This window comes from Pectinophora gossypiella, chromosome 19 (assembly GCF_024362695.1).
Source record: "Pectinophora gossypiella chromosome 19, ilPecGoss1.1, whole genome shotgun sequence".
Taxonomy (NCBI): Eukaryota; Metazoa; Arthropoda; class Insecta; order Lepidoptera; family Gelechiidae; genus Pectinophora; species Pectinophora gossypiella.
The window spans coordinates 2,564,096-2,578,144 of NC_065422.1; the positions used below are offsets into that span (position 1 = coordinate 2,564,096).

The 14,049-nt window shown below is 37.2% G+C and overlaps 2 protein-coding genes across 6 annotated transcripts in view; one reads left to right on the forward strand and one right to left on the reverse strand.

The window, feature by feature from the left end:
• Positions 1–14,049, reverse strand: part of LOC126375584 (uncharacterized) — an 87,413-nt gene that overhangs the window by 14,202 nt on the left and 59,162 nt on the right. The gene's annotated exons all lie outside the window — the stretch shown is intronic.
• Positions 3,050–14,049, forward strand: part of LOC126375558 (prothoracicostatic peptides-like) — a 131,974-nt gene continuing 120,974 nt past the window's right edge. For all 5 annotated transcript variants that reach the window (XM_050022540.1, XM_050022543.1, XM_050022541.1 and 2 more), the window contains exon 1: positions 3,050–3,119. The gene's annotated coding sequence lies outside the window, so the exon portion shown is untranslated. The remainder of the gene's footprint in view (positions 3,120–14,049) is intronic.

Sequence of the window (14,049 nt, forward strand, 5' to 3'; positions counted from 1 at the left end):
ACCCCATACAAGTACATACAGTAGCCATACAAGTAGGTATGGGTGTTAGTGACACTGTAACGAATACTGAAGGGGATGATTCAGACCATGATTCTGAGTCGATATCAAGTGGAATTTCCTGTCGGAGAAGTCATGAAAATTTTAGAGCTTATTTAAATTATTTTCCGTTCCATACTTTTGCGACGGAAAATTCCACTTGATATGAACTCAGAATTATGTCCTGAATCATCCCTCAAAGTTTTCGTTACGATGTCACTGACACCCTGTATATTTACGATTGCACAAAAATAAAAAGAAATAATTATAAAAAGACTCTTAACTCGTACATGACAAATGGCGGCCTTATCGCTTTAACTATCTTCGTTTGTAGAGAGAATTTGTCGCAGCTTCCTTACATATCACAACCGCACGACTATAACCCAATTGATTAGTCAGAAGATGAACTTACTGCCCACACTTCACCGAGATTTCTGTTCTTCTTCTATCGTGTGGGTTGTGAGGTGGAGTACCAACCTCATCAACCCTGTTATCAGGGTTGATGAGGTTGGTATTGAGCCGGTATTGAGCCGCCAAAGGCCACTGACATGGCTCATATAACGACTACTTACTTACATCGATGAGTAGTAACCGGGACCAACGGCTTAACGTGACCGAAGCACGGATCATCTTATTTTCGGACAATCTGGTGATCAGCCAGTAATTTATTTCGTGAGCCCGTGTTGATAGATCCCGCGCCAAATTCATCTGATGACGTTATCAGAACTTTGCGATGAATAATGCTAGGGAGATGATGATGATGGATGTGCCTCTGTCTACCCCAATCGAGAATATAGTCGTGAGTGTGATGTTATGTTACACGTTAAGGGTATGTCTAGCATCCAGACGGCAATGGAATAAAACTAATTGTCGCGATCGTAATGTATTAATTTCCGCCTATAACCCGCCATTAGGGTAGCTGCAGATACGACAGTCATAAATTAACGACTAGTCGTAAATGTCCATCATACGTGCTCGTAAACCCGTTAACATGAATAACGCTATGACTTCTCGTAAACTTAAACTGGTTTTAAGAGCGATAGGAGTGTAAATAATGGTTGTTTTATTTGCGAAAGGTTTTTAATCTGAGAATGAATTAGTACCAACTACCATAGAATAAGGAATAATACTACGTATAGAACGGCAACTATCCGCTCCCCACCAGCGGCTGAGCTAGGTTTACCTCACCCCCTCGGTCATACTTTACTTTATATACTTACGCGGTTCAATTGTAAGGCCCCCTTCAGACGTCACACACACATATGCGCGTGTACGATAACGTCAATGTGTAGTGTCTGTGTAAAACGAGGTGTTTTGTATGAAGTGTTCAGGGTGTGCTACTACTTCTTCTTACCTGTAATCTCCTAACCAAACTAGGGATCACAAAGTGTTTTTTGTGATGTGTCCCCACCGGGATTTGAACCCGGGTCCTCCGGCTCAGGAGTCCAACGCTCAACCACTGTACTACGGAGGCCGTATTCTCCAATAATAAATACTATCTTCCTTTCTTTGAAAAGTTAATCATGTTACTTACCTACCCAACTCAGAAGGAAGGTTATTTACCCTCAACCCGCGTCACCCTGTATAAAACTGATGGAAATACAATAAAAACGTAATACACTTTATTCAGTGCAATTACTAATTGGTACTCATAGAGAGGAGATAAATTTTATAGTCCACTAACAATGGTGGAAAACATGGGAGTGAAGGTTCAAGGTTCGACGAATGTCTGGCACACATAATAATACAATCTATGTACGTCCTACTGCTGAGCACAGGCCTCCCCTCAATCAACCGGAGAGAGTATGGAGCATACTCCACCACGCTGCTCCACCAACGGCGTAACGTATCCTCCGAAGCACGAAACGGTCTGGCACATTAATACAAATAAATGAACTCAGTGGCTGGTGTAGAGAATAACGGGTAGATAGGCTTGTCTGGCCGAAGTAAAGATAACCTGTCCAGGTGGGGTTCTCTCAACGGATCGGACCTGAGCTGCGTGTGTGGTGTTACGCCACAGACTATAGCTCATCTAACATCTTGCCCCGCGTGCCCTGATACCTGTACGCGAGAGGAGCTGATGAATGCCACCGAAAAAGCTGTCCGAGTGGCAATACTGGGCTGAAAAAATCTGAATGCCATCGAAACGACATGAAGAAGACTCCTACCTCATACGATGCATTTAACAATGGGTGATGAGCTAAACCCTCTCACCATACTAATATAATAAGTCAAGGGCCTTTGGCAGCTAAATACGAGTAGTAACTCTGACACCAGCATTGAGATAATGACTTCGTTGTGACTTAGAGTATTCAATAGGCCACATTGAATCAATTCATTCAAAAGGGAAATATTGACATTTGACATTTCTTGTAGCCTTTTTCAAATTCAAATAATTTATTTCCATGAATAAAAAGCCCCTGATCACCTGATTGTCCGAAAGTAAGATGATCCGTGCTTCGGAAGGCACGTTTAGCCGTTGGTCCCGGTTACTACTTACTTCTTCTTATCGTGTCTACTTACTGATGTAAGTGTGTAGTCGTTACATGAGCCATGTCAGGGGCCTTTGGCGGCTCAATAATAACCCACACGATAGAAGAAGAATTGTATTATGAGATATCTCTTAAGAGTTCTGAAAGTCCAATTCATTTGTGAGAACAGTTTTGTCTAATTATAATAATGTTCGAATTCCTTGTTTACGTAATGAACCAGGTGCTTAATTAACTAAACCCGTCCACCCCTGGCTATATTGGAATTGACTTGAAAGCCATAATGTTTGAAATTCACCTTTGAATTTACAAAAGCTTTGCGCTTTACGTTTTACAGATATTAGAGACATCCTGTGACCTTTATAGGCTATATTCATTGGTCATTTGGCGAGTTTTATGACGTCATCGATGACGTTTGCTGTCAAAAAGGGGAGGGGTCTGTCGGCGCATGCTCGTAGTGGCCCCGCCCTTCGCCCCCGCGCCTTCAGCCTAATATATAAGCCTTCTACCCTCACAGGACCTCCAGTGGCCACCCGATCGCGAAGCTGAGGGCTTGTCGCGGGTCCCCAAAAGTTTACGCCGAGTAACATCACGGTAAGTAATTAGTTTTAATTGAGAAATAGCAACGGAAAATCGTATGAAAAAAGTCTGTGTGACCCTGAAGCGAGGAAAATTGTTGAGATTTTTTTTTGGTTATTTTTCAGGGCGGTTTACAATGAGTTATTGTGAAAAGTTATACTTTAGGAAATTACTCAGGAACGGAAAAATATAGAATGATAATAAAATAAACCTAACAATATCCACTATCTAATTACAATCCTTTAGGAAAAAACCCCTAGTCCTTAAAAAATACTTTTAAGCGGTTTTTTAATGACTTACTTAAAATGTACTTCAAAAATAATTGACTAGGGGCAGTAACTTTTAATGTCAAGGAGCTAATTGAAGGCAAGCCTTTTCCGAAAGAAGAAAGAACGTCATTAGTAAATTATTCACAAAATAATTGGTTTACCATTATTGGTAATTACTTAACTGTCGAGGAATCTACTGTGACTGATGTCGCGCGGTAATTAAAACCTTGAAGTTTCCTTCCAATATTTCAATTAAAACAAAAATATGATAATAATTATGTTAAATATGTTTAATGTGACGAGTGACGGTGTAACGTATCCTAATAATAAATCAACTTTTAAAACAAAAAATCACTTTTAAACTTGTTATGTCTACAAACAGTAATTAAAATTTAATGATAGTGCTTTATCGCTGGGTTATTTTTAGTAACAGGTTATTAGAATTTGTAGCTAGTATTCTTAAAAATAAAATTATGTTGTGTGTAATATACGTAATATGAATTAAGGAAATATTCTTGAACCTTATTTCAAAGTGAAGCAAAAACAAAACCCAGTCAACACTAAATATCAAATATAAAATAGATTATTTTAATTTTATGAAACTTTATGCTAATTTTATCTACCTATATGTTTACATTTCGTAATTTATTGTGATAAAAATTGGGCGTGCCTACTGGAGAGCCTACTGTTCAAAATGTATGGTATAATCTATACAAAAAAGTAGGTGAATCGACTGATCTTTCTGCATATTAAATTATAATCTATTAGTATTCGAGTCAGCTATTGCAGCTGACTTTTTAATTCCATATCCATCGAACTCTTCTTATAGTTTGAAAAGAGTTTGAAACATTAATATTTATGCCATTTTTTAAACTTTTATGTAGGCTACACGTGGTTACGATGCTACGACGTCGTAGCGGCTACGACTTTGTAGATGCTACAGTCGTAGCAAAGTTGCTGTTTGTTTTTGTACATTCATATAAATCTTTATATATATATTAAATAAGGAACTGCTAAAATATTGCACTAGTTATCATTTCATATGCCTTCCATCTAAATAATCTTGCCTACTACAGCAGTGCGTAATAATTATGTTAGTGATAGACATCGTAACGAAAACTTGCGACGGAAAATTCCACTAGATGTTAACTCAAAATCATGGTCTGCATCATCCCCTCAGTATTCGTTACGATGTCACTAACACTGTGTATAATAGTGCTTAAATATAATAAATGTGTTAAGCATTTTTCTTCAAATAGGTGAAGCTCTTGAAAATGTTAAGTAACGATTATTAATAGGACTAAGTTGAACCACACAGGAAAATTCCTGTACATCATATTGTCTGATAATAATATATACAAGGAAAAAGGAGTTCTCAATCCTTCACGGCCTAGTGGTTGAGCGTTGCGGTCTCACGATTTGAAGGTTCGGATTCGATTTACTTTGTTTGTTATTGCAACAATTTTACAGAATATCTAGAGCTCTGTGCCGAGGTTTTTCTTGAAACTATATTTACTCGGCTATATAGGGTGGTAGCTGCTTTCGTTTTAGGCGGATGAAACGTTTAACGAAAAATATATTTATATTAAAAACTGACGATCCAAATATTTTTGAGTTGAGTTTCTCGATGAATCGCGAAATTAAATAAAAATTTCGAAGTAAAACTATTCGCAATAACTGGGCGGAGTATTTGTTAATTACTAACAACTCGGCAGTAAATTCACTTCGTGGACAACAAATTAAACCAGACCGACTTTATACTGCGGTTTTCTAGATTTTCAACAAGCGGCAAGGAAAGTCTTGTCGGAAACTGGATATTTAATATTGTGCTTACAGAAAATTGTAGTTTGAAAGTTCTCTCTTGCTGGACTGTTAGAAAATAAAATAATGTTATAACCGCAGCACCAATAATTAGCACTAAGTATTGTGAGCTACGATAGTAGCTGATGTATATGATGTGGACTTTATTACTAACAAATAAATGTATGAATGAATAACAAATATTTAGCTTATGAGAGAGTTATTTAATGTATTTTCACCAACAAGTACAATACGAAAGCAAGAAACAAAACCAAGATACCAAACGTCAAAAAAGGAGAAATATAAAAAAAAATGTCAGATGTCATTTCAGATTATAAAATCTGCGAAGAGTTCGCAACAAAGTATAGTGCTTATTTCACTGACACAGTTGGCACGACCATTATAGACGGCGATACTGCTCACCACCTATAACTTTGGTCTAACAGAAAGCGGTGAGGTGTGGGTACTTAGTTCATCTTACGATGATCGTACCTTTGACTACCCCAATTGGGATACAGTCGTAAGCACCAAAAATAAACAAGCGGTGAATGAGTGTTTAAGTATTTCTCCTTCTATCGTGTGGGTTGTGAGGTGGATGACCAATCTCAGCAACCCTGGTGTCAAGGTTATTATTGAGACTACGTACTTAAATCAATAATCAGTTACATGTACCAACTGTTTAACGTGCCTTCCGAAGCACAGATCATCTTACTTTCGGACAAAAAAAAATTTAAAAATATTTATATTTCAAAATAGGCTTACAAAGTTAGCGCTTTTTGAACGTCAAAAAAATTAAATTACAAAAAAAATATTATGTAACTAGCTGTAAAACTACTACCACATCGGAATCTGTAACGCTGAGGGAAAGACGTGGCCAGAAAACCTCCCCCCAGCACAGGGCCCTAGTCCTACTCTTTCATGTTTTCCTTCTTTTTTTTTTTCAATCGGTTGAGCCTGTAACACCGTTATTAAACTAGGGATCACAAAATATTTTTTGTGATTTCTTTCTACTGGCATTCGAGCCCAGGACCTCGAGATCGTGAGCAGAATGCGCAACCACTGGACCACAGTGGCCGACATATTTTAGTAAATATTTTAAGTAGTCGTTACATGAACCTTGTCAAGGTTTTTTGGAGATTCAATAATAACCTTGACACTACGATTGCTGAGCTTGATCATCCACCTCACAACTCACATGATCGAAGATGATCTAAATCACTCACTGTCCTTAAAAGCCTGTAAAGTTAGACGGGTCGTGATCTATATATTTATCCAATTTACAACAATGCATAGCGAACTGATAGGATTGAAATGCAAATCGTGCGTTTTACTGTCCATTTTATTAATCTCCCCTCTCTGTACAGGGTTATAAATAACGTAACTCCCCCCATTTATTGTCCCGGTACACAAACTTGCATACACGGTCACTGGGTGCCTATTAGCTGTATGGACGTTACTATTGTTGGATGGAAGTGAATAATGACCAACAACAGCCTCCGTGGTCCAGTGTCCAGTTAAATGATTATAAAAATATCATTCACTTCTAATATTTATATTTTAAGTTTCAAACAGCTTCTTCTTCTTCTATCGTGTAGTTTATGAGGTGGAGTACCAACCTCATCAACCCTGGTGTCAGGGTTACTATTGAGCCGCCAAAGGCCCCTGACATGGCTCATGTAACGACTACTTATATCAGAATATATATTAACCGGGTCCAACGGCTTAACGTGCCTTCCGAAGCACGGATCATCTTACTTTCGTACAAACAGGTGATCAGCCTGCAATATCCTAACCAAGCTAGGGACCACAAAGTAATTTTTGTGATATGTCCCCACCGGGAATGGAACCCAGGACCTCCGGATCGTGAGCCCAACGCTCTACCACTGAACCACGGAGGTCGTTGTTTCAAACAGCTTAAAAAATAAAACAGGTTTTTACGGATTTGACGAAGACATTTCCAATAAACCGATACATCAAAAAAATCAATGGAATGGAACATAACTGTACTTATATGAAAAAAATCTAAGTTGAAACACTTTTTCTATTGTGAAATCGGCTCTAAGTTGAGAAATTACTTGCCGCTCTACCCGTGCCTACAAAGATTGTAATAAGCTTCAGAAAATCACTGTAGAAAACTTCAAAGCGATAACCGGAGCATTTTTTATCCCTGTCATTATTTATTTTGCGATTAATCGAATCTGACGGCGGCCTATCGTACCATCCCATCAGCAGACAAGCCAGAATGATTTTCCTTATCTGTTCCTCAATATAGGAATCGCAAAAAGTAATTTATCATTATTCGAACTTGCTTTTAAAGATTATTTTAATATTGTTAATTTCGTAGATTTTAAAAAAATATGCCCTAACTTTTGCTAAATCATTTCATTTACTTATCGACTTTTTTAGACGATATAGTGACTAAGATTGCGAAGGGAATGTTAAGTTGGTTTGGACACGTAGAGCGGATGAAAGATAATAGAATTGCGAAAGCGGTATATAAAGCGAAAGTTGATGGTAGGGCAGAGGAAGACCGAGAAGGATTAACAATGACCAAATTGGAGATGTCCTTAGTACGATCTACTCTGAACCGGCGTGCGTGTGTGAAACGATTGATGAATGTGGCGGAAGCAAGAGAAGTGTGTGGAATTCTATAGTCTCTGCTCATCCCGGTGGGAAATAGGCGTGAGTTTAATATATCATGAATAAACTTATTGAAGGTCAATTTAACATTTTTGAATCAACTTAATTTCACAAGGTGTTATGGTTGAGGAGAAAAAATGACAAGAAAGTGCAACAGCAACATCTCTTAATTCGATATAGGTTATTACATTTTCATTATTATACATTACAAGTTATTCAATAACTAGAAAAACACATTTAATACCAACTTTTATTAAAAAGAGCTTCCAATAAAAACATCAAATTTAAAATATGTTTTTTTTTTATATAATTATATATCCCTACTTTAAACGCGGTAAGAACCCGTTGTTATGTATTTTAATTATGATAATAACCGCGTAAATTTAAAACAATGTTTTTTTTTTTAGATATTTTATTGTAAAAACGTACATAGCACCGTAAAAAATATAAAATGTATTTACCCAATCGAGAATTTTGGATAGCAAATTTATCTTTATTCCTTGTATTGTATTTATAAGACTGATATTCCTAAAAAAATATACCTACCTACTGATTTCATTATACATTTAAAAAAGATCAAACTGTGAATTAGTCACCATTATTCAAAATAAGATCGACTACGCTCCCAGTGTCACATGTAAACTATACCGCTGTACTGTATAAGTCACTACTTATATAGTACACTTACTATATAAGGGAAATTGACAGCGTCTCCAGCTTCATCCAACAGTGATATATATCTATTAATCTATCATATGGCCGCCGTCATCGCAAGATAAACCGCTCAAGACATTAATTAAGCCTAGATCATTTGTCTCGGTCTAACTTCAGCTATAAATAGATATCCTCAAACTGAAACTCGGATTTGCGAAAATGTTTTAATTTTCAGTGACAGACAAAAGATGGGCAGGTATGTCTTAATTATTTGTCTATTTCGCACATTAATGTGGGATATAGAAATAATACGGGATATATTGAATATCTTTACTCCTTATATTTTAACAAAATCCTCCAACCCGAATGACATCGCACCATAGACTCGCCTTTCTTACTTTTTAAAACTGCCTTACGTCCCATTCATTAACCATCCTCCATTCATCTTCTTCCAGTGCCTGTCCATTACTGGACGTTGGCCGTCAGCTTTGAGAACTCTTCTCTGTTAGAAGCAAGACGAAACAGCTGTTCTACGGTTGTAACGCTGGTCCATTCGCGGATGTTCCGCAGCCACGACTTCTTCCTCCTCCCTCGACGTCTTCTCCCTTAAATTTTGCCCATCATAATTAATTGAAGCAGCTGGTATCTTTCATTCCTAAGAATATGCCTCAAATACGCTACTTTCCATTTTTTGACAGTTTGCATCAATTTCCGGGACATACCGACGCGTTGGAGAACCTTCATATTGTGTTCCTCTAGTTATTAAATAACTTGTAATGTACCCTCATTGATTTAAAAGATATGTTGCTGTTGCAGTTTCTTGTCATTTCTTCTCCTCAGCCATAAGACTGAATAAATGATTCTGATTCTGATTCTGGTGACTTTCTGGGTCCAGCTTAATCGCAGCATGCGACGGTAGCACCACATCTCCATTCATACCATTAACAAATTGCCATTCATTATCCTTCCATACTATTCCCACTTTCCTACATTAATACGATTGCGAACTGAAATAATCGTAGTTCTAACTCACCGTGGTTCTGTAGCTCACCAGCTTGCTTCTCATACGAGGAGTGCCGGTTCGAAACGCGGTACCGGACTTGCCTCTGAGTTATTTACTCACTAACACAGTTGGCTCGATTAATATAGACGGCGATACAGCTCACTACCTAACAGTAGGTTTAACAGAAAGCTCCGTGAGGTGTGGGTAATTAGTTCATCTTGCGATGGATGTACCTCTGATTACCCCAATTAGGATATAGTTATGTTCTTTCCAATCATTATTATGCAATATCTGACACCATATGTTTCAATCTAACCACTTTAGAAATGTTTTCACTTGTGTTAAGGTTTGTTTTTCTTTTTTTGTTAATGATTTTTGATCTTGGTGTTCTTTTTTTTGTGTATTGATTTCCGTGTGGTTTCTGTCCTGTGTTGAATGTAATGTATCTGTCTGTGTCTGTTGTGTCTGGGAATAATAAATGTTTCTTTCTTTCTTTGGCGTAACTACTTGCTCTCTGTCCACATTAACCTGGATAATCGCATACGGCACGTTTTTTCCATCCCCTTAGGGGATTATTACCGGGATAAAAACTGTTCTGTGCTCTTTTCTAGGTCGTTTCACAAAACCAAAGCAAGGATTTGAAGTGTTTATCGACTTGCTCAAAGTCGATTTTAACTGTGACCTTGATGTTCAGTGGATAAGACAGCTCTAAGCTCTCTTCGCGATACTCCCATCCGTTAGAGCAGCTTAATAATACACAACTTTTAAAGCAGCGGGTCTAGAAGCTATAAAATTCAGCGTCTCACGCAGCGTGACGTAGTAATACGTTTAATAAAAGTTCGTCGGCGAAAATGCGAACACAAGTACCTGCTTGGAAAGTAAACCATTTGGAATGTTCGACGTTGCCTTTCCACTTGTTGCAATAAATATCTGTCCAATATCCCGGCTCTCTGGTACGCTTATTGAAACGCTCGTTCGGGGCGCTTGGACACAGGATATTTAGTAGAATTTTGTAAATATATTAACCCTTTCACAGACAGAGATCATGGGTCATTGATGGTTCATAATAGGTAATATGACACCATGGAATCGGAACGCCATTAGACGTTCTGTCCTTGAAAGTTTTAAAGTTGTAAGACCGAATATCATTTTACAATCCAAACCTCATTTTATATCTATTGTGTCTGGATACCTCGGCCTTGCCTCCATCCAGTTGAGTGTTGGGCTCACGATCCGGAGGTCCCCGATGTGAATCCAAATGGGAAAATATCACAAAAATCACCCGACTGTCTTAAAGTAACGTGATCCATGCTTCACTGCCGTTAAGCCGTTGGTCCCGGTTACAACTAACTGGCGTACGTAGTCGTTACATGAGCCATATCCAAATTGATAAAGTCGGTCATCTACCTTACACCTGTAGGTACACAAGAGATAAATCTCAATCATCATACATTGTTTAAGTTTACGCGGTTATTATCATAACATTCCGATATCAAAACCATAAACAAGCGGCAAAGAAAGAGGGTAGACAGATATGTCTGCCCGTAGAAAATTATGGATCCACTCCAATCCCATCAGTCATCCCGTGATCATGGCACTTGCAACAGTGTCGAAATATCGGGAGTCTCATATCCCCATTTAAACGCGGTAAGAACCCGTTATTATGTGTTTTAATTAGAAATCATCATATTATGTGAACACCGCTTCTTAATTGCTTTATAAAAGTTTTTTTTTAAACATAATAATAATATGTTCTGCGTTACTTGTTCGCTTTCATAACCTAACCTAGGTTACGCTATAACCTATTATAACTACTACATTATTCTAAAACAAGCGTTAATACATGCTTTTATATAATATTTTCTATAATGATAGAAGACTAAAGCTCTTAGTTCGAGTTTACACCACATTTTGCTACTGACCTTAATTAAACCAAGCACGAGTGAGTAGGACATAATAGGTTTAAAGTAAAAGTACTTAAATAACCTTTCACCGTGACCACACCCAACACTCTATATAAAAATCTCAGTCTTAGGCTGCATGTCCACCGGAGCCGAGCGAAGCAGCGGAACGGAGAAACGAAAAGTATAATTGCCAACTAGTTTGTACAATGGTATTGGTTATCATTTCCATGAGCAACACAGGAGCCATTTAAATGGCCTCTGTGGTCCAGTGGTTGAGCGTTGGGCTCACGATCCGGAGGTCCCGGGTTCGAATCCCGGTGGGAACATATCACAAAAATCACTTTGTGATCGCTAGTTTGGTTAGGACGATACGTGCTTCGGAAGGCACGTTAAGCCATTGGTCCCGGTTACTACTTACTGATGTAAGTACGTAGTCGTTATATGAGTCATGTCAGGCGCCTTTGGCGGCTCAATAGTAACCCAAACACTAGGGTTGATGAGGTTGGTACTCCACCTCACAACCTACACGATAGAAGAAGAAAAAGAGTGAGTCGGTAACCTCGTATTTCATAAAAATAAGTATAAATTAACCTAAAACTAAGTATACTTGATAAAGATGACATACCTTAAAGGTGTGCTGTAGTAAGTACATGTTTATTCTTAATCAATATTTCTTTTCATAAATTATTAGGCTGTTGGCATGAAAAAAAATAGTTCGTTGAACGTTTGGTGTTAGTAAAACTTTTAGACAAGTTTTAAATCTGGAACAGATCTAAAGAAGCTCCCGATTTTCCTTCAAGTCTACAGAACCCTAATAAAATAAATAAAAAGTGATGTTTTCGTAATATATTACTAAGAATACGATATTATTGAATATTTTCTGATACTTCTAAGAAGGTATTAAACCAAACTGCCATTATGAAGATGAATAGCCTCCCCAATACTTAACATGTGAAAGGACTCATGAATATTTTGCATCCACCTTGTAAGGGTTGTGGGCTTTTCTATAAATATAATAATACTTTTTCACTTTACATATTGTCACTATACAAAAATATTATCTTCTGAAGAGTTGCAGCTCTGTCCAAGCAAATATGGAAAGTAGACGTAATTAATAAGGTAAATTTTAGCATCAGTTATTTTTCTGATGACAATAATTAATACGATTTCGCTTCATCCACATAATAAAGCGATTTCGCAATAAATGCGACTGTCGTAGCAGATGCGTAGACGTGATACGCGGCGTAGCTAAGTGCTACGCCTAGCAACGTTTCAAGGGTTTGTGAAGTGTCACTGCGTAACAATAAAACACGCGCAAAATCGCTTCTTCGTGAACGCTTCTGTACATCGTAATATGTTTGTAATCATCGCGCGATAAAAAAATCTTTTCGTAAGGCACGAGCAGCCAAAATAAATCCAACAGTAGTGATTATGAGAAAGATCTAATAAAGCTCTCTTTATGTTCAGATTGATCCTCATTAAAACGGTCATTTTCCTCAAGAACACATTTTAATAGTCTCTCTGCGGCCGTTAATAAGTCAGAGAACTTTAATAAAAGAATACTTTTCAATCAGGAATGCGAAAAATAATTTAAAAAAATATATATTTTTTTGTTCCATTATTATAACATGGCCATTGAACAGTTGGAATATCAGTGTACTTTTTTTTTAATTTTAGGTTTAACAATTGTGTTTAAAATGTTATGAAATCGTAAGTGAATTTTACCATAAGTCTCTATTTTATTTAAGTGACATAATTATGATGATGATGACGATGATAGCTGTGTATTTGACCACATTACCACCTGCTGATAAATAATTATATGGTATAAGGTGGGACACGCCAACCTAGCAAATGCCTGTTTCTTTTTAGCTTTCGACCCTGTACTATGATTATCATTTAAAAACATTTTTACATCCATAAGTACTAATAAATGCGAAAGTAACAGACCTTCTCTCGCTTAAACCGCTGATCCGAATTAGATGAAATTTAGTCTTCTTCTTATATCGTGTGGGTTGTGAAGTGGATTACTAATCATCAAACCTGGTGAAATTTAAAAGAATGATAGAAAAATAAAGGATAGTTTTTATTCCAAAAAAACATCCCCTAAGAAGATGAAAAGGGGATGAGAGTAACTAGCCACCGATAACCGAAGTCAACAAAATTCGTTTCTAGTGGAGCAGCTTAGTGGAGTTTTTAATCCTTTCCTTTGATAAAGAATGTATATATGCCATTGTGCATGTATTACGAATACCCATTATTGTCCTATGCATTTCACATAAGTACATACAGCAAATCAACATCCTAATAGTTACATTAGCCTTCAAAGGGAATATGTCCTTGAGGTATAGTAGTGTAATGACTATAGAGCTCGGCTCGATCCAGGCATTATGTAGCGAACCTAATTATCTAGACTTAACTGAGATTGATTGACTGCGAGCGCTGGACACACAAGCATCACCATAGCGGGGCCACCATCATTGTATGCATAACCAACAAGCCACCTGTGGGTTAAAAAGTCCACATCGAAGCAATTAATCGAAAAAACAATATTGGAATTTGACATTTTCGCATATAAAAGTAAATGCGCAATATCAACAAATAGCAATATTGCTTAAAAAAATAAAAAAGAAAATAATAAAATAAATTTATTTCACACAACAACAACAATTTAC